We start from the raw sequence: 25,603 nt of genomic DNA, 5'->3' as shown, positions 1-25,603 counted from the left end.
AATATGGTAAAACTAAATGAAGTTGTCTCAAAAATGAAAGGTTCATAAGTAAAATACAAGTACGATGAGCGTACCTTTTCACTTTATTTTAGATGGAAATACTTTACTTGGAACAGAATTTCCTTTTATCTTTGCTGCAAGGACAATGGTATCTTTTCTTCGGAAGAGTGGGAGAGCTTGTGCCAGGTAAGACATATGCATTGAGAGCAGTGGTGGGATTCATTTACCTTTGCTACTGGTTCGGAAATGTCAGCGAATACACAGAAGGTCGTGCATTACATCGGAGCGGGTGGGCAGACCCCCCCCCCAGCAGCCACCACTACCGGTTCGCCTGGACCAGTAAGAACCTGCTGAGTACCACCTCTGGTTGAGGGACATATAATATTGGATGCCAAATCCAGTTATAAACATCTGGCTGACTGTGCGATGAAAATACTACTACTACTAATAATAATAATAATAATATTTGTATTTGTATTTAATAGATTTATAGGCCGCCCAATCCCGAAGGACTCTGGGCGGCTTACAGAAAGTAAATTAAAAAAAACGAATAAAAAAAAAACAGAGGAAACAAATTAAAACCACCTCATGCACCCAATCTGGTTGGGGCTGGACCTCAGTCATGAGGTAAACAGCCCCTGTCCTGCCGGAAGAGCCAGGTTTTGATAGCCTTTTGGAAGGCCATGAGAGTGGGTAGAGTCCGGATCTCTGGGGGTAGTTCATTCCATAGGGTCGGAGCGGCTACAGAGAAGGCCCTCCCCCGGGGGGCCGCCAGCCAACATTGTCTGGCTGACGGCAGCTGGAGAAGGCCCACCCTGTGCGATCTTATCGGCCATTGGGAGGTATGCGGCAGTAGGTGGTCTCGCAGGTATCCAGGTCCTAGGCCATGTAGGGCTTTAAAGGTAATAACCAGCACCTTGAATCGCGTTCGGAGACCGATAGGAAGCCAGTGCAGCTCGCGGAAGATAGGTGTAACGTGGGTGTATTTTGGTACACCCAGTATCGCTCACGCGGCTGCATTCTGGACTAGTTGTAGTCTCCGAACACTTTTCAGGGGCAGCCCCATGTAGAGCGCATTACAGTAGTCAAGTCTTGAGGTGATGAGGGCATGAGTGACCGTTTGAAGTGCCTCCTGATCCAAAAAGGGTCGCAACTGGTGCACCAGGCGAACCTGGGCAAAAATCCCCCTGGTCATGGCCGACAAGTGATGTTCTAATGGCTGCCTGGATTCTCGCTCGATAGAAGCTGGAGAGACGAAAGAAGATCTTAGAAGAGCCTCCGGAGTCCATGACAACTTTGACATAAGGTCCTGGAAGGGCTGTATTTCGCGGATCGAGTGGGGACTGGCATTTGAACATCAGCTGTCTCCGGTCGCTTTCCTAGCTGTGGATCTGCCGAGAACTGGAACTGGAACTGCTGCGTGGCGCAGAGGAGAGATGGCGGCACCACTCTGTTGAATGCTGCATTTAAATCTTGGACGCTTGCCTTTGATTCTATCTGAGCGGCTGCCTTTCCAACTGGAGTTGAACTCTGTTTTTTGATTTCATCTATGTGGTGAGCAGTGAGCAGGGGGGATTGGGAGATCTGTTCGATTGAGACCATTTGGAACGGAGTCTGTGGGATCGGCGGATTCGGCGGCTGGCTGCGCGTACTGCCGCCGTGGCCGTACCCCCCCACCCCCCAATGCCTGCTCGCCCTTTCCTGCCTCTCCTCTCGCCCCTCTCCTCTCGCCCCTTCGCCCCTGCGCCCCTGCGCCCCTGTCGGGTTCCGGCGATCCTGAGGGATCGTGCTGCTCGGAGCGGAGAAGATGGCGCCGTGCTGACATCGTCCATTGCTGAGTCTGTGAGAGGCTGGACGCCTCCCCCTCCTTTTTTTTCCATCGCAGCCTTTCGGATACCAGTCCTGTCCCTCCATTACCGGCGAGCCTTACCATCTCCCTACCCAGCACTGACTCTCCTTCGCCTCAGCTGGGGCCATCTGCTCTGGTCATTCTATCTGCCCTCTCTCAGACTGTTTGCTTCCTGCCATAGCTCCAGTTAATTAGATAGATTTAGTTAGATATATAGGTATAGGTTTAGGTTTAGGTTTATAGATATAGATAGTTTAGGCATAGGTTAGATATAGATTTAGGATATAGTTTAGGCATAAGTACTGGAGACTGTACCATCTGTGGGTGCTCTCGGCCTTGGGGCAGGGCTAGTGGAGACCGGGGTTGGGGTCGTGACTAGGGTTTGGGGTAGAGTTAGTGTGGGGGCTAGGGCTAGGCTACACTTGGGTTAGGATTAGGATTAGGCTGGTGTAGGGTTAGAGTGGGTGAGCTTAGTTTGGGTTGGTGTTAGTTTTTGGTTTAGGCTTAGAATTAGGATTAGCTTTAGGTTAGGATTAGGTTCAGTAGTAGGATAATTAAGGTTGGAATAGGGCTAGGAGTGGTAGATGATGGCAACCATAGGGGTCAGGACTTGGCTCTGTAGGAATTGGCGCCCTTTGCTTCTGGAGCAGCTCGGGCCAGTCCCAGACGTTGGCCCCACAGACTCTTCCCCCCCCCCCCCCGGATTCTGGACCCTGCTCAATCTTTGGGGAAGGAGAAGAACTACTCCCCGACACAGGGGCCATAAATTGCTTGTTGGATCCAGAGGGTTTAGGACTGGAAAGCTACTGTTTACCAATACCGGACCCTTATCCCGTGCCCTCTCCGCTTACAGCCACTCTATATGCTACTGACTTTGGACTTGTGGCCTGGGAAGCTCTTCTAGGATTCAGAGGAGGGGAGAAGAGCGGAGCAGCTCGCCCTCCATCTGCACACCATTGTCTTACATCGCACTAGCGCAGTGGTCCGCGAACTTTTTAGGAATGTAGTGTGAATGGTATGCTTGGTTGATGTTTGCACCCACTTTTTTTAAATTCATACTGTTGTATTTTATGTGTTTAACTTATTTCGTGGGGACTGCATGGGTGAGTGGCTGCGTGTGTATGAGTGGGTTGAGAGTATTGCCTGGTGTCTCCTCCACTGAGTGCCACTGCAGAAGTGGTAGGGGCCCAGACTTACTTCCCGTCCCAGAATGAGTGTTAAGGATTGCCTGCTGGATGGTGCAGGAGCTGTGGGAGGGGTTATGGGGTCTACGGTAGCGGGGGAGGGCCGGAGCATCACGGTCACTATGAGGAGGGGCAGGTATGATGGGAACTTCAGGGCTGGCTATTACCTGGGAAGGAGGGTTTGCTACATCACAGAGATCCCTCCTTCCAGCCCTGTTAGTTCCACTCCAGGGCCAGGTGGCGAGAATTGTCAGGGCCCTGGTCTCAGGCTGTTGTTGCTAAATGCCAAGTCTGTGGTTCACAAAGCTCCCCTTGTCCGGGACCTAACTTTAGACGAGGGGGCAGACCTGGCATGTATTACTGGGACCTGGCTGGGCCCAGAGGGAGGAGTCCCCCTCACTGAAATGTGCCCAGAAGGTTTTTGGGTGCTTCATCAGCCACGACCTCAAGGAAGGGGTGGGGGAGTGGCTGTCATCGTCCGAGGGTCTTTAGTTCCTCGTAGGATCCCTGCTCCGGAGTTTGTCGGGTGTGAGTCCCTGTTGATGAAGCTGGACCTTGGTGGTCAAGTGGGTCTGTTGCTAACGTACCTACCTCCCAACAGCGTTGCAACAGCCCTCCCCTCGCTCCTCAAGTCAGTAGCCGAGTTGGCGGTGGAGTTCCCCAGGCTTATGGTTCTGGGGGATTTCAACCTGCCTACATTCAGTGAACGTTCTGATGGGGCGCAGGAGTTCATGGCTTCCATGACAGCCATGGACTTGACCCAAGTAATTCGAGGTTCGACTCATTCAGCGGATCACACACTTGACCTTGTATTTCTTTCGGAGCAGTGGAGATGTGATCTAGACTTGAAGGGCATTAAAACCTTGCCCTTGTCATGGTCCGATCACTTCCTGCTGAGGCTTGACTTTCGGAAGCCAATCCCCCACTGTAGGGAGGGGGAACCGATTAGGTGGTTCTGCCCCAGGCGCCTGATGGACCCAATGGGGTTTCAGACGGCGCTTGGAGACATACCTGACACTATCGTCCACAATCCGGTGGAGTCCTTAGTCGCTGCTTGGAATACAGCGGCGACGGGGGCTCTAAACCGGATTGCGCCTTTGCGACCTCTCCGAGGCGGCAGATCCAGGAGGGCTCCTTGGTTTACCGAGGAACTCCAGGAGATGAAGCGCCAAAAGAGACGCCTAGAGTGCCGCTGGAGGGCCAGTAAATCTGAGTCAGACCGAGCACTGATGAGAGCCTTTATTAGAGCCTATCTCGTGGCAATACGGGCGGTGAAATGTTCACATTTTGCTGCCCTTATTGTATCTGCCGAATCGCACCCAGCCGCCTTGTTTAGAATAACCCGCTCCCTCTTGAAAGGGAGGGATGCGGGTGACCCTCTACAGGGTAGAGCTGAGGAATTTGTTCAGTATTTGATGGATAAAGTCGCTCGGATTAGGACAGAGCTGGACTCCAATTGCACAATACCAGCCGAGGTACCGGGGGAGGGTCTTGAGCATGCTTTATGGATTGAGTTTCAACGGGCTTCTCCTGATGAAGTGGACAAGGCCATGGGAGCAGTGAGTGCCTCCACTTGTATACTGGACCCGTGTCCCTCCTGGCTGATCTCGACCAGCAGGGAGGTGACACGTGGCTGGATCCAGACGATTGTGAACACCTCTCTCCAGGAGGGAATCTTTCCACTCCTCCTAAAGGATGCGGTGGTGAGACCCCTCCTGAAGAAACCGTCTCTGGACCCAGCCATTTTGAGCAACTATCGTCCAGTCTCCAACCTTCCCTTTGTAGGGAAGGTTGTTGAGAAAGTGGTGGCCTCGCAACTCCGATGGTTCTTGGATGAAGCCGATTATCTAGACTCTTTTCAGTCGGGTTTCAGGCCTGGTTACAGCACAGAAACTGCTTTGGTCGCGCTGATCGATGATCTCTGGCGGGCCAGGGATAGGGGTCACCCCTCTATCCTTATGCTTCTTGACCTCTCAGCGGCCTTCGATACCATCGACCATGGTATCCTTCTGCGACGGTTGCGAGAGGTGGGGGTGGGAGGCACCGTTTTGCGGTGGTTCTCCTACCTCGGACAGGTCACAGTTGGTGTTGGTTGGAGGGCAGAGATCGACCACAAGGCCCCTCAAGTATGGGGTGCTGCAGGGTTCGGTCCTGTCCCCCCTCCTATTTAACATCTACATGAAGCCGCTGGGTGAGATCATACGCCGGCACGGGATTAAGTATCACCAATATGCAGACGATACGCAGCTCTATCTGTCTGCCAACTCAGCGAAGCAGTAAAAGTGATGTGCCAGTGCCTGGAGGCTGTTAGAGTCTGGATGGGAGCAAACAAGTTGGCACTCAATCCAGACAAGACCGAGTGGCTTCTGATGTTCCCTCCCAAAGATTGGCTAACTGTTCCATCTCTCAGGCTGGGGGGTGAAATTATACGCCCCTCAGAGAGGGTTCTCAATTTGGGAGTCCTCCTGGACCCACAGCTGACTTTAGAACACCATCTGTCGGCTGTGACCAGGGGGACCTTTGCCCAGGTCCGCCTGGGGCACCAATTGCGACCCTACCTGGATCGGGAGGCCCTTCAGACAGTCATTCACGCCCTTGTGACCTCAAGACTGGATTATTGTAATGCGCTCTACATGGGGCTGCCCTTGAAGAGTGTTCGAAGACTCCAATTAGTCCAGAATGCAGCCGCGCGAGCGATTGTGGGTGCACCAAGGTACACCCACGTTACACCTATCCTCCGCGAGCTGCACTGGCTACCTATTAGTCTCCGAATCTGCTTCAAGGTGCTGGTCGCTACCTATAAAGCCCTACATGGCATCGGACCTGGGTACCTGAGAGACCGCCTCCTGCCGATTACCTCTCTCAGACCAATTAGATCGCACAGGTTAGGTCTCCTCTGGATTCCATCTGCCAGCCAATGTCGGCTGGCGAGTCCCCGGGGGAGAGCCTTCTCTGTTGCAGTTCCGGCCCTCTGGAACGAGCTCCCTGTTGAGATCCAGACCCTTAATACCCTCCCAGCCTTCCGCAAAGCCACCAAGTCCTGGCTGTTCCAGCAGGCTGGGGGCGGGGGCTGAGAAGCATTTACCTCCACGGAAATTGTGAATGTTGGTTTTGTTTTTAATATGTTGTCTTTGTCTCATTTTTCCCCCTTTCCCTTGTCTTTTGTGAGCCGCCCGGAGTCCTCCGGGAGTGGGCGGCATACAAGAATAATAAATAAATAAATAAATAAATAAATAAATAAATAAATAAATAAATAAATAAATAAATAATGTCATCTGTGGATCCAGGAGGACCCCCAAGTTGCGGACCCTCTCTGAGAGGTGTAAATTTTCACCCCCCAGGATTAGGGATGGACTATCTGGGCTGTCCTTGGGGGGCAGCATCCAAAGCCACTTGGTCTTGTCAGGATTGAGTGCAAATTTGTTCACTCTCATCCAGATCCTGACAGCTTCCAGGCACTGGCACATCACGTCCACCGCTACGCTGAGCTGGCACGGGGCAGAGAGATACAATTGTGTATCGTCTGCATATTGGTGGTATTTAATCCCATGCCGACGAATGATCTCACCCAGTGGTTTCATGTAGATATTAAAAAGGAGGGGGGACAAGACCGAACCCTGCGGCACACCATATTTAAGGGACCTTTGACCTTTGCCCTCCAACCAACACCGACTGCGACCTGTCGGAGAGGTAAGAGGAGAACCACCGTAAAACGGTGCCTCCCACTCCCACCTCTTCCAGCCGTCACAGAAGAATACCATGGTCGATGGTATTGAAGGCCGCTGAGAGGTCAAGTAGCACCAGGATAGAGGAATGTCCTCTATCCCTGGCCCGCCAGAGATCATCAGTCAGTGCAACCAAAGCGGTTTCGGTGCAGTATCCAGGCCTGAAACCAGACTGAAAGGAATCTAGATAATCTGCTTCATCCAAGGTCCGTCGGAGTTGAAGGGCCACCACCTTCTCAACAACCTTCCCCAAAAAGGGGAGGTTGGAGACCGGACGATAGTTCTTAAGAATAGCTGGGTCCAGAGAAGGCTTCTTGAGGAGGGGTCTCACCACCGCTTCCTTCAAAGGTTGCGGAAAAGATCTCTCCTGCAAAGATGCATTCGTAATCATCTGGAGCCAGCCTCGTGTTATCTCCCTGCTGGTCGAGACCAGCCAGGAGAGACCTGGGTCCAGTAAACAGGTGGAGGCACTCATTGCTCCCATGGCCTTGTCCACTTCCTCAGGGGTGACAAGCTGGAACTCATTCCAGGAAATCTGATCAAGACCCTCCCTCGGCATCTCCGCTAGTACTGTCCAAGTGGAGTCAAGGTCTGCCCGAATCTGAGTGATTTTGTCCGACAGAAACTGAGGAAACTCCTCAGCCCTTCCCTGTAAGGGTTCCCCCGCGTCCTCACCCTTCAAGAGGGAGCGGGTTATCCTAAACAGGGCGGCTGGGCAAGATTCTGCGGACACAATAAGAGCGGAAAAATGTGCACATTTTGCCGCCCGTATCGCCACTAAATAAGTCCTAATGAAGGCTCTTAATAGTGTTCGGTCGGATTCGGAGTTGCTAGCCCTCCAGCGTCACTCTAGGCATCTCTTTTGGCGCTTCATCTCCCGGAGTTCCTCGGTAAACCAAGGTGCCCTCCTGGATCCACTGCCGTGGAGAGGCTGCAAAGGCAGAATCCGATCCAGCGCCTCAGTCACCGCTGTATTCCAGGCGGCGACTAAGGACTCTGTCAGATTGTGGGCAAGGGAGTCAGGTATCTCTCCAAGCTCCTTCTGAAATCCGAGCAGGTCCATCAGGCGCCTGGGGTGGAACCATTTAATCGGTTCCACCTCCCTGCAATGGGGGAGTAGCTTCCCAAAGTCAAGCCTCAGCACGGAGTGATCTGACCATGACAAGGGCGAGATCTCAATTCCCCTTAATTCAAGATCACGTCTACACTGCCCCGAGAGAAATACGAGGTTGAGCGTGTGTCCCGCTCTATGAGTCGGACCCTGAATTACCTGGGTCAAGTCCATGGTTGTCATGGAAGCCATGAACTCCTGAGCCCCATCAGAGCATTCGCCTAGAGATGGCAGGTTGAAGTCCCCCAGTACTATCAGTCTGGGGAACTCAACCGCCAACCCGGCTACTGTCTCTAGGAGCGCAGGCAGGGCTGTTGTGACGCAGCTGGGAGGTAGGTACGTCAAAAACAAGCCCACTTGAACCCCTAGGTCCAACTTCAAGAGCAGAGACTCACACCCCACAGTCTCTGGAGCAGGGATCCTTAAGGGACTAATGACCTTTGGATGGTAACTGCCACTCCCCCACCCCTTCTCTGATTTGGTGGAGCACCTAGAACCCTTCTGGGCACATTTCTGAGAGGTGAACTCCTCCCTCATGGCCCAGCCAGGTTTCAGTAATACATGCCAGGTCTGCCCCCTCGTCTAATATTAAGTCCCGGACAAGAGAAGCTTTATGAATCACAGACCTGGCATTTAGCAGCATCAACCTGAGACCAGGGCCCTGACTTCTCATCACCAGGTCCTTGAGTTGAGTTTGCAGGGCCGGAACAAGGGATCGCTGTGACATAGCGAGCCCTCCTTCCCCCGGTAATGGCTAGCCCTGCAGCTCCCATCATACCTGCCCCTCCTAGTCGTAACTGAGATGCTCCAACCCGCCCCCATCCCCATAGACCCTTCCCCCTCTCCCATGGCCCCCATTCTTCCAGGCAGGCTGCACATACCATTCATTCTAGGACGAGAGGCGGGTCTGGGCCCCCATCCACTTCTGCTTCTGCACTCAGTGGAGAGGGCTTCAGGCCGCGCTCTCAGTCCTCTCATGTATACCACACAAGCACTCTCCTTATACATACCCCACTGTAATCATTAAAACATACAAAATACAATAATACAATAATATAAAATTGGTTAATTTAAAAGTCAGTTGGTTCATCTTCATTCACACAAGACACACTCCACCAACAGGATTAACACAGATCTTAGTTCCGCCCAAGCGGTTCGCACAAGTTTGAAAAGCTAGAAACAAATAATGGTGCAGGAGGGAGAGTTCCTTGTTCTCTCTTCTCTCCTGCAAGTCCGGAAAGGTGCAAAAAAGGGGTCCAGAAAGTCCAGAGTCTGGGGTGGCTGAAGCAGCTAAAGAGAGGGGTGGGTGGGCGCTAGTTGGAGGGGCACTAAATCCCCGCCCGCGTCTTCACCGTTTTCCGTTGTCTCCTTCCGTCGAGGGGCCCTGCAAGGCTGGATTTGGCACTGCCGGTTCCTTTTATCCGTAATCCTCTGGATCTGGATCTTTTTCCTCCCCATCTTCTCACGAGATGAGGTGGCTCAATTTTTATTTCAAAAAAGTTTAAAAAGGAAAAAAAATCAAAATGTTATCATTAAAAAAAAGCTTTTTTTAAAAAAGGAAAAAAAGTAGGGGGGAAAATTGAGAAGGCAAAATCCAGAGTGTAAATTTCTTCAGTTCATGATATTCCACTCGCTATAAATCCAGGTGGGGAGTCATAAAAGAGAGCAGTAGGAGCCCTGCGGGCTCCGGCCAGGCGCCAGGCGGCCTCCTGCACCTCCTGATGGCTCCGGCTCTGCGTGGATGCCTCCCGCCCTCCCGCCCGTCCTTTCTTCCGTGTGGCTGCTCCGAGGCCGCCGCAGCCACTCATCCCCTCCAGCAACAACAATAACAACAACAACAAAAACCCCTCCAAGGAGCTTTTCCTTGTGGTGGTTGGAGGGGCTTGTGCGCTCTAATTATCCTAAGGGATATGCTGAACAGGTACAACCATATCAGACAGGTCTTAGGTGAAGGGCCAGACAAAATTTGCTCTACAACCCATTCAAATATGGTCAAAAGCAGCCTGGAAGCAAAATACGATTTGGAGAATAAAGAGATTGCGATAATAATTGAAGAGCTGAAGCAGAGGGTTGTTGCCGTTGCTGAAAAGATTAAAAGATATGAAAACCGAGTAACTCAATTCAAGGAAAACTCACAGTTCAGAAAAATCAGCACCAGTTTTATAAGAGCTTAGAAAGTGGAGATGGAGTAACAACAAATTAAAAGCCTGATAAAGAGAAAGCTCTGAAATTCTGGAAGAATTTGTGGGAAAACAACAAGAAGCACAACAGAAATGCAAAATGGATTACATAAATTTAGAATTCTATTAAAGTGCATAAAATGGAAGATGTGAAAATAACAAAAGAAATGGTGCAAAGACAGTCAAGAAAAGTGAAGAACTGGAGTGCACCTGGACCAGATGAGTTACATGGCTTCGGGTTGAAGGCACTTACAAATGTGCACAAAAGATTGGCAGCCCAAATGAACCAGATCTTAAAAACACCTGAAAATGATGAATGGATGACAACTGGAAGGACATTTTTGATCCAAAAATATAAAGAAAAAAGAAAGTATCCTGGAAACTATAGGTCAATCACCTGTTTGCCAACAACATACAAGCTCCTTACTGGTATCATTGCAAACCAAATTTATGGATACTTGGAAAGAAATAACTTGCTTCCTATAGAACAGAAAAGATGCTGCAAAAATTCAAGAGGAACAAAGGACCAACTGCTAATTGACAAACTAATCCTAAAGAATTCAAAGAAAAGACGAACCAAGCTGTTCATGGTTTGGATAGACTATAAGAAAGCATTTGATTCAGTTCCGCATAGCTGGATCAAGAAATACCTGAAAATCTTTGGCATCAGCAGTAAGATACAAAAATTCATGGAAACTTCAATGAACCTCTGGAAAACTAAGTTTATAGCTAATGAAGAAGTACTGGGTGAAGTTGAAATTAAATGAGGCATTTTCCAGGGTGATTCCCTTTCACCCTTACTTTTTATACTTTCAATGCTACCACTGACAATCATTTTGAAGAAGATGAACTATGGATACGAACTTGCAAAGAAAGGACTGAAAATTTCACACTTGGTGTACATGGATGATTTGAAACTGTTTGGTAAAACAAAAGCTGAACTGAATTTATTAATTGAAAGCACACCAGAATTTAACCAAGACATTGGTATGCAGTTTGGAATTGACAAATGTGCAACAATGGCAACCAAAGCAGGCAAGGTCGTAGAAGATGATGGAATAGAACTTGAGAATGAAGAAATGATAAACGCAGTAAAACCAGAAGAAGGCTACAAGTACTTGGGGATATTAGAGGCCTCTGATTTAATGCATAATAAAGTCAAGGAATTAACTTCAGCCAAGTACATTCGACGAATTCGCAAGATATTAAAATCCAAATTGAATGGAAGAAACATCATAAAAGCCATAAATACCTGGGCTATACCTGTGATTCTATACTCTGCAGGAATAACTGACTGAACCCAGATGGAGTTGGACAATTTGGACAGAAAAACAAGGAAGCTTATGACAATGAATCATGCTTTGCACCCTAAAAGTGATGTTGATATCTACCAAGAGCAGAGGGTGGTTGAGGGTGGTTACAAGTAAAACAAACTGTGGAAGAAGAAAAACACAGCTTGAATGATTACATCCAGAAAAGTGAAGAACCAATGATTAAGGAAGTAAATAAAGGAGGCCTTTTAAAGACAACTAAGTCAAAAACTGAATATAAGAAAGAAGTAATTGAGAAGCGAGCTGAAAATTGGAAAAACAAAGCTATGCATAGCCAATACTTGAAAAGTATTGAAGGCAAAGCTAACCAAAAGCTAACTTGGAACTGGTTAAGATCAGGAGCACTGAAAAAAGAAACAAGGCTTTATTTTGGCAGCTCAAGAACAAGCCTTAGCCACAAATTGCATGAAGGCAAAAATTCAACGTGTTACCATCAAGAGCAAATGTTGCCTCTGTAATGAGAAAGAAAAAACAGTTGACCACTTGATCAGTGGGTGCAGCAAAATTTCACAAACTGACTACCTACAACGCCATGACCACGTTGCTGAGATAATTCACTGGAAATTGTGCCAAAAGTTTGAATTTGAGTACAGCAAAAAACAACTGGGACCATCAGGTTCAGAAGGTTTTAGAGAATGAGAAAGTCAAGATCTTGTGGGACTTCAGAATCCAGACTGACAGGCACTTGGCCCACAACACACCTGACATAACAATAGTTGAAAAGAAAAAAGTATGGTTAATTGACATTGCAATACCTGGAGATGCACGAATTGAAGATAAACAGCAAGAAAAAATGACAAAGTACTTGCAAATTGAAGTTGAGCGACTGTGTCTTTAAACCTTAAAGCAGGGGTGTCCAAACTTGTGCCAGTGCCTGGAGGCTGTTAGGGCCTGGATGGGAACGAACAAGCTTGCACTCAATCCCGACAAGACCGAGTGGCTTGAAGTCCATAAGTCTTAAAGTTCCCAAGTTTGGACATCCCTGCCTTAAAGCAACATCTCCCTGTACCAGGTCTTGGTGAAGGACTTGATAGGTGGATTGAAATGACAAATCTAGTCTAAACATCTGGGTGATTATGCAACAAAAAAGACTATAAAACTATCAAATCCTGTCTAAATATCTGACTGCGTGCGCAACAGCCATAATAAGGAAAATTACAAATTTCTAAAGGGGAATGGGACAGTTTAGAAGTTGAAAAAAAGTTGCAATATAAAAACAGATCATCTTCCTGTACTGATTCAATACGGTTTGAGAAGAAGGAAGACATAACAATAGAAAACAAAGGAGTCATCATGTGCAGAAAGGGGAGATCCGTTCCTTAGTTTTTCAGGCAAACATGTCTTAGCAAATATTGTTTGGATTTGTTTTTTTAAAGAAAGTTATATGTCAGCAATGCCTATCTTAGAGAACCTCTTTCCTACTGCACTCTGGACAATAAACAATATAAGTGATCTCTGGCCAAATGCAAAAATATCTAACTAACAATGTTCAAAATACTTGGGAATACTATTTACTTGTTCAAAAAAAGGCTTAATGCACATTAAAAATGTGTGTGTGTGAGAGAGAGAGAGAAAGAGAGTGAGTGAGAGAGAGAGAGAGAGAGAGAGAGAGAGAGAGAGAGTCATGATTCTGAAATAAAGGGGGCTCTAGTGTACATTGTATATTAATTAACCTAATTTCCTGGTTTCATATTCCATATACTGTTCTTTTTCATTATCTCATTGCCTGCCCCAAACCTCCAATCTCTTTCTTGCTGAATACTAGAGATTATTTAAAGAAAAAAAACCCAAAACCTTCCTTTTGACATTTTGATCAAGTGTCTGTTTGAGGCCTTCACCATTTTCCGAAATACAGAGATGGTACTAAAATTAGGGCCTTCTCAGTAGTAACATTACTTCTCTTTCAGGCCATAAAGTTAACAGCATTTTGTTATCTAACTAACAGCACATTAAAATTAATTTCAAAAGTTCAAAATAGTAAATATATTAAAGAATATTAGAACTGGAGTAGCAAGGAGATGAGGGGGGAGCTAATGAGACAACTGGAAAGGAAATGGGGAGGAACTGGTTTGCAAAACTCCCAGTTTTGCCCCAGGGACTATTCAAAGAAGAATGGGGAAATCCAGATTATCAACATATCTTTGTATATCTTGGGAAAACTCCTACATATCTCTGAATAATTAATGCCCAATTACCACTACAGTTAGTCAAACATGTTTTGTGGAAAGAGACTCAAGAAAGTAGTGGCAATCTAACTTCAGCGTTTTTGAAGGAGCAGGGGTGTCAAACTCATATTATCAGAGTGGTGTCACATGATGTATCGAGATTTTTCCCCCTTCACTAAACTAGGTGTGGGTGTGGCCAGTGCATGATGCATCTGGCCCGCAGCCCACAAGTTTGACAGTCCTGGTCTAGAACCTAGACATGTAGTCTAGAGTTGTCGATAAAATAACCCTTAATGCTTGCTTGAATGATCTTTAATCAGCCACTACCCCCCACCTCAATTTCAATTTGGGATATCATCCATTAATTGTATGGGATAATCTCTGGAATATGGAGAAGAAAATACTATTCTACAGTGAGTCATTTGCATCCAGGGAGCCAATTACAGAAGCTAGCTCTTGATGAATGCCATTTAGCTTCTTGTACTGCACAGCAGCATGAAATAATGTTTTATTCCCAACAATTATTTCAGAAAATTCAAAAGGGGTCTTTCACTGCTTAAGAATCAGCTCTGGTGATCTGTGATATCGTGACATTTTCTGTGTTTATTAGCTGGCCCAATTTATTTCTGGCTCAGCTGTAGTGTAGCCTGAATTATAGGATGGGTGGGTGGGTGGGTGGATAATCAATGGAATTCTTCAGGATTGTGGCCATGTTTTCCCATTAGCCCCAGCTCTTGCTTCTCCCACTTCACAGATTTCAACTGCCATAGTTTTCTGTTCACCAATCCTCAAAGAGAAAATGTGACATAATGGCTCCACAAGTCCTTTTGCGGGGAATGTGAAGATAGAGAAATAGATTCCATGAAGCCAAACAAAATACCACTGTGCTATTGCTCTCTTCAAAATAAAATCAACTTGGACTGTTTTGCCCATTTTCAGGTGCTTGCAATTGTTCTTGTGAAAAGAGATAAAATTGACAAGAATTTTATTTCCTTTTTCTCTTTGACAGGGAAGAGTTGGTGTTCAAAGGTTCCGGATTTTTTTCCCCTTGGGCACTGTTCAAGGATGGTTGGGGAGATGCTAAATAGTTTTTCCTCCCCCATTTTGTATAGAATAGGATATGTAATAATGTTGTTTTTTATACTAGTACAGTCTATCACTATCCTCTTACAGACAATTTTTGGCATCCTGTTCCTGGACGTTAGCCTTATTTAAAAGATATCTCTTCCACTCCAGAAATATATAACACATTACCAATTCTAAGAAAAACATCAACTGAATTTGCAAAATTGCTGACATTTTATCCTTTTAGTAAACTTTTAAATGTAATAGAAAATAGTTGCTTCGCATCCTCCCTTTAATAGCATAGGCTCAGAAAACAATGATGATTTTGCAAATGATAAAATAAATGCAATTTGTTCTGGAAGCATGAATAGGAGGCACACTGGGAATGGCTGCAATATTTGTGTGTGTGTGTGTGTGTGTGTGTGATGTTTTGTGTTAATGGTGGCTTTGGAGCTTTTTGTTGCTCCAGGATGTGAACTAGTGTATGATCAGGAACGTTGCTATTGATCCCCAAGAGGAAAGGCACTATTTAGTACATGGGCTTCTCTGAATTTCAGGATTAGCAAACATGAATACAATTACAGATCAGCTTTGATCTGGTTTTTAGGGAACTGGAAACTGGAAATAATGTTGTTCAGGAATGTCTTGCATTTATATAAATGGGAGCAGTCATTTGGAGATCAGAAGCAGCTCTACTTCTCTGTTAGAAAATAGTGAATTCTCTCTTTGGATTAGGAGACAATGTGCATATTCTTGTCCAATAAATATTCATTTGACTTTTATAGGAAGAGTAACTTTGCTCTGGATGCTGATTCTGTTGAATGTCCTACCTCCACAAAAAATGAAAATGTATTGCAAATTAATAAATATTTCAAAAATATTCACCTTGCATGCTAGTAACCAAAGGCTTGCCCATAGACCAGTGTTCCTCATTCTCAGTAACTAATACCTGTGTGGATTGCAAATGCTACAATGCTGGCTGGAGACAACTGCACTAGAATAAAAATAAGAGAGGGGGAAACCTTTTGTTCCATGTCTAATCTATTAATTCTTTATAAACTAGACAGAGGCTCTCTGTTAAATACATTAATTTTGTTTAACTTTAAGTATGTAACTGCCTATAGTTCTTCATATCCTTTTATTAGTAGAAAGACACCTTCCCCCAACTGCTTCTCTTCTTTTTGCTTTCTTCCTTGCCATTTAAGGAAAGCTTTGGCTCTTTCTTCTCTGATTCACTGACTGGGATTGCATTTCACTACTTTGTCTGACTTAATATTATCTGGAGCAATGATGGGGAACAGTCCAAGGCCGAGACAAAGTCAGTCAGTGAATTCTATCCGAAGTATCCCTAGAGTCTCTCACATAAAGTCCCATCCCATGTCTGGAACACTTTTAATCATTTAATCAATAGAGTGATTTCTATGCCACTTGTATATATTCTTCAACTGATATACCTATAGAGAATAAAGTTGCCTTTCTTTTAATGCAGAGCATACAATTAACTCCCAGTGAATGAAGAGGTTGGGTTTCCTCTATTGCTCTTATGTGCTCAGAGGAAGGTGCTACTGCCCAACAGGGATAGGTTACAAGCTCTTTTCGATTCAGGGGCAATGACCATACAATGTGAGTGTTTAAGGCTTTATTCCACAGCATTATAAGAAAATAACACAATAATATAATGAAACAGCAATCAAAGAATATTCAGGAATACTAAAAAAAAAAAAAAAAGCTAGGATGATAATAAAAAATATTGAAGGATATTGAAGGATACAATAAGTCAAAATAGGACCTTATGCCTTTTGACATTCAGGGAACTTCAAAGAGATGGCAGTGGGAGGACTCCTGCACAACCAGCAAATATGAAGCACCCTCCCCTATAGGTCTGCTTCGAACTAAATCACCATCACTCAAATTCTTTTTTTTTATAGTCTCATCTTACTAGAGTTCAAAATCTGGTGCTTGGAATGCATTTACTAGTTCTGCCAAAATGAGAACAGAGGTTTAGAAATAATCGTTTACATCTAGTAGTGAGGACACCATCACAAAGTTAAGGAATATCTGTTTTTCATGGTTTGGGGAATGATGAGAGGGGAAGAAAAAGATTATCCTACTTTACATAGAAATTCCACAGAGGACAGGGCTAAACAAAGTACGACCCAAGTAAAATATAAAGTTAAGGTTACATGCATCTAAAGCAGGGGTATCAAACTCTCAGCCCACAGGCCAGATGTGTCATGCACTGGCCACACCCACACCCAGTTTAACGAAGGAGGAAAAAGTCCCGATACGCCACATCAGTGGTGGGTTTCAAAAAGTTTTGGAACCTCTTCTGTTGGTGTGGCCTGCTTTCTGGGTCCACTGGTGGAACCTCTTCTAACCGGTTCGGTAGATTTGACGAAGCGGTTCTACCGAATAGGTGCGAACTGGTAGGAACTCACCTCTGTGCCACATGATGCCATTGTGACGACACAGGTTTGGCACCCCTGACCTGAAGGAAAGAAATACACATCACTATCCAATTCCTCCTCACTAATTGTTCAGTAAGACTATCGGCAATGCACTATTCTCTATGCAAAGAGAAAGGAAGCAATCTAACAAATGAGGGAGAGATTCCTTCAGACTTTCTTTCTATGTCACACTAGACTCTGCTAAGTCTGTTGATATGTAGTTCCATGCATGAGGCTTGAGAAACAATCAAATCTTGAAGACAGAACAGATTTCCCCCTGTGGAACACAAATGTATTACCAGGATTTCTATCCTACATGGAAATGTCAAGAACCGAAATTGGGGTATATGCATGCAAAATGTGTGTCTCTTTGCCCAGGAAAAAAAAACGTGAAGAAGAGCTTAATATTCAATTTTTTGTTATTAAATTTTTAATGCCACTTTTTTATTTTTATATCAATAATTCAAGGCAGAAATATACTCTTTCCTCCTATTTTCCCTACAACAACCCTGTCAGATGAATTGGGCTGAAAGTAACTGACTGGTTTTCATGCCTAAGAAGGGAATAGAACTCTCAGTCTCCTGGATTCTAGCCTGATGCCATAACTATTAGCCCAAACTGGCTCCATAATAAAGTTGAAAGAAGAGAATTACATAATGCATTTATGATAAAAGATTCTCCTGAAGGCATATTACAAAAGTCTCCAAACTTGGCCACTTTAAGACTTGTGGACTTCAACTCCCAGAATTTCTTAGCCACCAAAGCAAAGCTGGCTGAGGAATTCTGGGAGCTGAGGCCATAAGTCTTAAAAGTGGCCAAGTTTGGAGACCCCCAGCATATAGGATCCAAGTATTTTAATTTTACAGAGAGGCTATTCAATGTTTACCTCTTCCCAAAGAAAATTTACCTCAAGTTTCAGAAAATTCCTGAAAAAAGAGAAATATAAAGATATAAATATAAATATAAAGAATATAAATATAATTTATATAAATATAAATATAAAGATATAAATCAAGCCTTGTGTATGCACATCAGCAATGAATAAAAAGAAGCCACATTTACATACTGATCAACAGAGATAATAAAAAAGCCAAGAAGGAAATAAAAATACAAAAAACCCCACATCATTTCCAGCAGCCAATATCCAGATAAACAGGGATTAACAACAGACAAACAGTAAAACAGAAGGCAGTGCTCTAATCAAGAAAAGCAAGCTTCCACCAACATTGGCAAGGCAAGCTACTATATATAAACAGGGAGCAAACCCCACACTCACTCACCAAGATGATGTTAACTAGTCAAGTAATGAAATATCTACAAGCAAACAAAGCTCCAAAGTCTGTGCAACTACTAGTTTCCTCCAAATAGCAATATCAGAGGAAAAAACGAAGGGAATGAAGTTCAAGGTTAAAAAAGACATTTTATATTAATTTAAGTTATATTTGTGTAATTGTATGTTAGCTTGCATAACACATATATAAATGTAGTAATAATAATAATACTTATCATTTTTGTCCCAACAAAGCTTTTTGGTTTGTTGACTGTCTCTTTTGCACAGTACAGTATGTTTATGTCTATGTGTCTATTGATGTCTTATCAATTTTTCAGAGTGCCAGGCTTCCAGAAATTCTCTAGCACTTTTTTAACTTGGCTTAGTCTAGGATGGTCACAGTTTCCCACTTGAAACTATGGTTAAGTGCACTTTGCAGGTAGTGTTGCAGATAGCATTTTATTTACCAAGTTATCCTAGCTTCTCTCAGACCTACTGCAGGTCAATCCTTTCATTTTTCACTGACCCCTTAATTATCTCCTCTTCCTCAATTCTTCAAGAATTTAAGTTCCCTTTTATAGTGCAACCTATCACCTTCAGCTCCAGCCCCAATTATTCTTTTCTCTTTATAACCTCCCTCACTCAACACTAAATTGCAAAATGAAACAAGCACCAACCATTACAGAGACTAAGCCTACCCACACAATTCTTAGTTCTTCTCAGTTAATTAACATTTTCACCCCATCAATTATTTGGGGGGGGGGGGGAGAGAATACTTTATCTACTTACTTGGTTAAATACATAAATAATGTTTCAATAAGTAAATAAATTCTACCAAATGCTGCAATTTGATGGTTTCAGATATTCTAAGCATTTGATATGCCCTGTGAACTTGTTGATTCACTTCCCAGATGAAATAAAATATTTTTATTTATTTATTTATTTAGTTTGTCACTCATTTACAAGATAACAGGAATAAGAATAAACATGAATAAGAACACAGGAAATGGGGACAGGGATGGAAAGCACGCTGGTGTGTTTATGCACGCCCCTACTGACCTCTTAGGAATGTTGTGAGGTTCACAATAGATAGTTTAAGGTTAAAGTTATGGGGGTTTGATGATTTAACATCAGAGTCAGGTAGTGCATTCCAGGCATTGACCACTCTGTTGCTGAAGTCATATTTTCTGCAATTGAGTTTGGTATGGTTTACCTTGTTTTTATCTATTGTGTGCTCCTGTATTATTGCGGTTGAAGCTGAAGTAGTCATTGACAGGTAGGACGTTGTAGCACATAATTTTGGACATGAATGAAAGAAATAAATGGGTACAGTAGGACAGCAATGGTAGACACGCTGGTGCATTTATGCATGCCCCCTTTACGGACCTCTTAGGAATGGGGTGAGGTCCACGGTAGACAGTTTAAGGTTGAAACTGTGAGGATTAGACGATGCACCGTATTTTTTGGAGTATAAGATGCACCTTTTTTCCTCAAAAAAGGGGCTGAAAATCTGTGTGGGTCTTATACACCAAATACAACATTTTTTGCCTCCTGAAGCCCCGCCCCTTCACCAAAAAGAACCATGCACACCCTTATGGAGGCTTTCAGAGAGCTCCTGGGTGCTGGGGACGGCAGAAATGAGCAAAAAATGGACCGTTTTTTGCCCCCCAGCCCGCAGCAGCACTCTATAAGCCTCTGTAAGGTTATGGATGCAATTTTTTTGACAAAAAAAACGGGCCCATTTTTGTAAAAAGCGAGTCATTTTTTGCTCGTTTTTGCCCCCCACCCTCCAGGAGCACTCTGCAAGCCCCTCCAAGGCTCTTCATTTAGACATTGTAACAGATAATTTTGTACACTGTGCTTAGATCATATCATAGGCGGCACAGTTCAAGATTGTCCAAGGCCAAAATTTGAAGCCTGGTGGCATAGGGAATCCTATTGTGTGTTATTGGGTGCGCTTCAGGGTATTACTCACCATCTTTAAAGCCCTCCATGGTAGTGGATCTGGGTACTTGAGAGACCGCCTCCTGCCGATTACCTCCCTCCGACCAATTAGATCACACAGATTGGGCCTCCTCCGAATCCCATCCGCCAGTCAATGCCGACTGGCGACTACGCGGAGGAGAGCCTTTTCAGTAGCAGCTCCGACCCTGTGGAACGACCTCCCCGTTGAGATTCGCACCCTCATCACCGTCCAGACCTTCCGCACAGCCCTCAAGACCTGGCTATCTTGCCAGGCCTGGGGATAAGTTTCTAATTCACCCCGCCCGAGTGTTGAATGAAAGTTGTGTTTTTTACTGTTTATTTTTGTCACATACTGTTTTTGTTTTATATTGCACTTCCCCTTTCCCTACGAATGTAAGCCGCCCTGAGTCCCCTCAGGGAAAAGGGCGGCCTATAAATCCCAATAAATACAAATACAAATACAAATTTATAGATTCCCTTGCAGGGAATTTCTAGTATTGATAGTGTTTCTTTGTAGTAATTTTATTAATATGGAACATCAAGTAAATGGAAAAAACTTAGGTAAATCTCTACAGAGGCCAGGCTGCCTTGAATGGATGCAGATGAGCCATTCAGAGATATGATGGATATTTTCTAAGAGTTCCTGCCCTGAACATTCTCACTTGTTGACTGCAGACATTAAAGGGTTGGCTGTGGGGCAGGGAAGAAGGAGGAATGCTGCCAAAAAGCTTCAAAGCTCTTTCCAAAAAGAAGTTTAAAATCCATTTCTGGCTAGAATTGAAGCATTTTAGTTTTTCTGGAATGAGAGTGAACTGTAAAAGGTGTTTGTGGGGGTTGGGTAAAAAAGAGATCAAAAGAAGCCAAAAATGTAATACGGTGAATTGATTTTGGCAAAAGGCTGTTGCATGAAAATGGAAGAATTGAATCTGCTGAAATCCAGCCAAGCACCCAGATGCCTTCACAAATGCAAACTATGTTTACAAACAGAGGAAAAAGTGAGGAACATCCTCATGCAGTTCAGTCACTTTAATCAACTTCTTTTACTTTTCAAGAAATGTCTTCTCCCGTATAATTCCCCTCCCCATCATTTAAGAGATACAATATCCTTTCTTGTGAGCTGCGGTGACTGGTTAAAATGCAGTATTGTAGGCAAACTCTGTCCACAGCCAAGAGTTTGATCCTGACTCAAGATTGACTAATCCTTTCATCCTTCCAAAATCAGTAAAATGAGAACCCAGATTATTGGTGGCAATATGCTGACACTGTAAACTGCTTAAAGAGTGCTATAAAGCCCTATGAAGTGGTATGTAAGTCTAAGTTCAATTGCTATTGCTATCTTTTTTGGGGGTAGAAAGCATCATTTGTACTATTTCCATTTTCTGAAAGGCTCACACATACAGAACTGTCTTTGCATGTCTTTCTGTAAGTAATTCAGAACCTTGTTTCCTAAACTTGCCTTTCACATCTAATTCTTTATGCTTAGGTTTCAAATATTCAGAGGGTTTTTTTAAGGTGGTATATGCATTTCAGTGATAATAATAATTCTTAGACCCTTGCTTAGGATTTGAATTATTATATTTCCACCAATCTCAGATGTCCCAGAGGTGCTTTTTCAAGAGACAACTGAAAACCCAGTTGCCTCTTGAAAAAATAACTTTGGACAACTATGACCTGGATGACTGAGAACCTCCATAGACACCAGTCTTTGATTGAAATTTAACTGTAGGTTACCTACACATAATAACCACCTTGTAACTAATAGAATACCTTTGCTTTATCAAAGCTTTTGACAAAGTCTCTCATGTAATCCCTATTAAGACAATAGTCAAATATAGATTGGACAATTTCACAATTGCCTCAAGGATGATACTCAAAGGGTAGTTATAAGCAGGGGTGAAATTGTACCAGTTCGGGCCGGTTTGCCTGAAGTCGTAGTAAAAAAAATGCTACCAGTTCATCTGAACCAGTAGTCAGCTGTGCTATGTGATTTATATTTGCTAGAAATCACATGGTACAGCTGATTGTCACACAGCTGATCGTTGGAACTTTTTTTAAAAAAACTTTTTACAGCATTTTTAAGCTACCAGTTCTGGAGAACCAGTAGTAGAAAAATGCTTTAAAAAGTAAAAAAAAAGTGCTGATGATTGTGCAGCACAGCTGATTGTCGCACAGCTGATCATCAGAACTTTTCTAAAACTTTTTCAAGCATTTTTGAACAACTGGTTCACCTGAATAGATAGTAAAAAAAATGGTTTTTAAAAAGTTCCGACGATCAGCTGTTCAACAATCAGCTGTGCTGCATGATTTATATTCACCAGCAGGAAATCCTTAGCACCTGTGTTGTGTGTGTGCATGCCCAGCAAACCTGTAGCAGACTTCAGAGTATTTCACCCCTGGTTATAAGTAGTGTAAAATCTACCTGGAGAAACATCTCAAGTGGGTTCTCTGTCCTGGACCTGATTACTGTTCAATATTTTTATCAATGATATAGAGTATAAAGTTGAAGGAATGCTTACCAAAGTTGCAAATGACACAAAGTTAGGAGAGGTTTCTAATACCATGTTTCCCCGAAAATACGAACCTGTCTTTTATTTTTTTCCACCAAAAAAGGCAACAGGTCTTATTTTCAGGGTGGGAATGTCGTCCACTGACTCACCTCACTTGTGCACATTGCCCTTGACTTTTTTTTTCACTATCAGGGGACTTCAGGAACTTCTTCCTCCAGCAAGGCCAGCAAGGCCTTCCTGAAGGCCTCTGCAGCCAATAATAGCTCCAGATCAATCTGGAGTTCTGTTATTGGCTACAGAGGCCTTCAGGAAAGACTTACCAGCTGCAGGAAAAGAAATGGGCCGTGGGGTGTGAGGCCTGACTACAACTATCCGAAGGTAAGTAGTAGGGCTGCTCCATCCCCCATCCCCATCCTAGCTTAATGTTTACCTGTGCACCCTGGAGTGGGTAGGGTCCTAATTAGGGCTTATTTGGTGCGGTTAGAGCTTATATTGGGCTACGTTTCAAAATCAAGCTAGGACTTACTTTCTGAGTGGGTCATATTTTTGGAGAAACACAGGTAGCATCTGATTTATATAGCCACCCATCTTATCAAAAGTAACTTCATAATTGTCTTCAAATATCTGTAGGACAGTCTCATTGTAGAAGGTTTAGACTTATTCTTCTTTGCTCCAGAAGGTAAGGCTATCAGGGATGGTATACTGAATCATGCAGTGTGCAGGAGGGTTGGCTTGATGACCTCTTAAGTCATTTCCAACTCCATGATTCTATCTTTGGATTCCCGTATGTAAAATATATTTTAAAAGATACTATGCTGTACAAATTTGACTCAGTATGCCTGATCGTTATTTAAATACAGGTATAAATTAGTGCTTGTCATGAGTTGCTTATTCACTACTTCTTGAGAAATCAAATCACATCTGTATACAATCTTTTCATATCTCTTGTTCCCAGGTAATGCTGCTCCCATTTTTGAATTCTGGGAGTTGATGTCCATGGATCTTAAAATCATCAAGGTTGAGAAACATTGCTTTAGGTGCATGGAACATTCATAATTAGGAAGAAAAAATAGATCAGAGTCAACTTGCCATTTGATGACAGACCAGTCAGCCAGGGTACCCTTGTAAGAAGTTTACTATTAAGGTAAAGGTAAAGGTTCCCCTTGCACATATGTACTAGTCATTCCCAACTCTAAGGGGTGGTGCTCATCTCCGTTTCAAAGCCGAAGAGCCAGTGCTGTCTGAAGACATCTCTGTGGTCATGTGTTCAGCATGATTAAACACCGAAGGTGCACAGAACACTGTTACCTTCCCACCAAAGGTGGTTCCTATTTTTCTACTTGCATTTTTATGTGCTTTCGAACTGCTGGGTTGGCAGAAACTGGGACAAGTAACAGGAGCTCACTCCATTACATGGCACTAGGGATTCAAACCGCCGAACTGCCTACCTTCTGATCGACAAGCTCAGCGTCTGAGCCACTGAAGCACAGTGTCCCTTAAGAAGTTTGCTACTGGTTCCCAATTCAAAGTATATGGTTATGGACTCTGGATTTAAAAAAAAAAATTAAAAAAAGAGATTGTACATAATATTAGAAGTATTTCCAATTAAGTCTATGATTGATGTCATTGTTGTGTTTAACTTTATTCAAAGGACTTGCAAGCATAGCCTTAATGGACTGAGGCTGAAACTTCTTTAGAAATAGGCAATCAGCCGAGAGAAGTATGCTGGGAGGCATGCTAACGTCCAAGGTAAGATAACCGAGGTTTCACCTCCTCTTTTATTTTATAGTAATGTTTGTTAGGTAAACTTTACTTTTCTTTTGATGCTGATTCAACAGCTGATTTTCTTACCCAGATTTCATTTTTATACCCACAGAAAGAAAATTGCAAGATCGTTATGCAATAATAAATGCAAAAGGACTTTGTCTGCTGCTGGCTCTGCTTCATACCTGCCTAGGGCATTTGCCTGAATTAAAACTGCTTTGATGAAATGACATTCAGAATTTGAATATGAACATGTGAAAATGAACACCAAAACCTGTGGTCTGGCATGAACAGCAATGTATTCATACTGGTTCTCTTCCTTATACACAGATCTTTGTTACCATGGCTGATGGGTCATCTGGCAGGACGAGATAATAATGCACATTTACCTCGGAAAGGGGGGTATTACAATTAAAATCTTTAGAGGTATTAAAAGAGGAGAAGGTAGTTCAAACATGGTTCCAGTATGGGCAATTACAGGCTAGGTGGAAAATAGATCAAAAAATTGGTTTTATTCAAGTTGAGGATAATCTGTTTAAACAAATAAGAGATCAAAGCTTAATGCATATAAAGAGGATATATAATGTATTAATACAGATGGATTCAGAAACAGAATTAGTTAAAGATTGTATGATAAAATGGGCTCAAAATATTGAGGAACCAATAATGTTGGATACATGGGAAAGAATCTGGGTAAGAAATGTGAAATTTACACAAGCTCAAAATCTGAGAGAAAATTTTTACAAGATGTTCTATAGATGGCATTTAGATCCTAAAAAGTTGGCTTCTATGTATCCGAATGTACAGCCTAAATGTTGGAGGTGTGGTTCTCTCGATGCTACATATTATCATATATGGTGGACTTGCCAAAAGGTTAAGGCATTTTGGATAAAAATATGGTGGGTCATGCAAAATGTTTTTAAAAGAAGGATAAAGTTTAGTCCTCAGTTATTTTTACTAGGTATATGTACTGACTTTACAGTGGTAGAGACCAATTTGACTTTGCACCTGATAACTGCAGCAAGACTGTTGGTGGCGCA

General features: G+C 43.7%; 2 long non-coding RNA genes across 2 annotated transcripts in view; one reads left to right on the top strand and one right to left on the bottom strand.

Annotated features, from left to right (window-relative positions):
• The first annotated feature begins 97 nt into the window (after positions 1–97).
• Positions 98–25,009, top strand: LOC116508509. Its single transcript, XR_004255352.1, has 3 exons — positions 98–186; positions 24,451–24,548; positions 24,676–25,009. It is a non-coding gene; the product is annotated as an uncharacterized LOC116508509 (long non-coding RNA).
• LOC116508510 overlaps positions 16,985–25,603 on the bottom strand; it is a 58,802-nt gene continuing 50,183 nt past the window's right edge. Inside the window, exon 3 of the long non-coding RNA XR_004255353.1 lies at positions 16,985–17,098. This is a non-coding gene — a long non-coding RNA (uncharacterized LOC116508510). The remainder of the gene's footprint in view (positions 17,099–25,603) is intronic.

This window comes from Thamnophis elegans, chromosome 4, assembly GCF_009769535.1.
Source record: "Thamnophis elegans isolate rThaEle1 chromosome 4, rThaEle1.pri, whole genome shotgun sequence".
Classification (NCBI taxonomy): domain Eukaryota; kingdom Metazoa; phylum Chordata; class Lepidosauria; order Squamata; family Colubridae; genus Thamnophis; species Thamnophis elegans.
The sequence above is the reverse complement of the archived record's forward strand: the minus strand, read 5'-3'. Positions and strand labels throughout refer to the sequence as shown.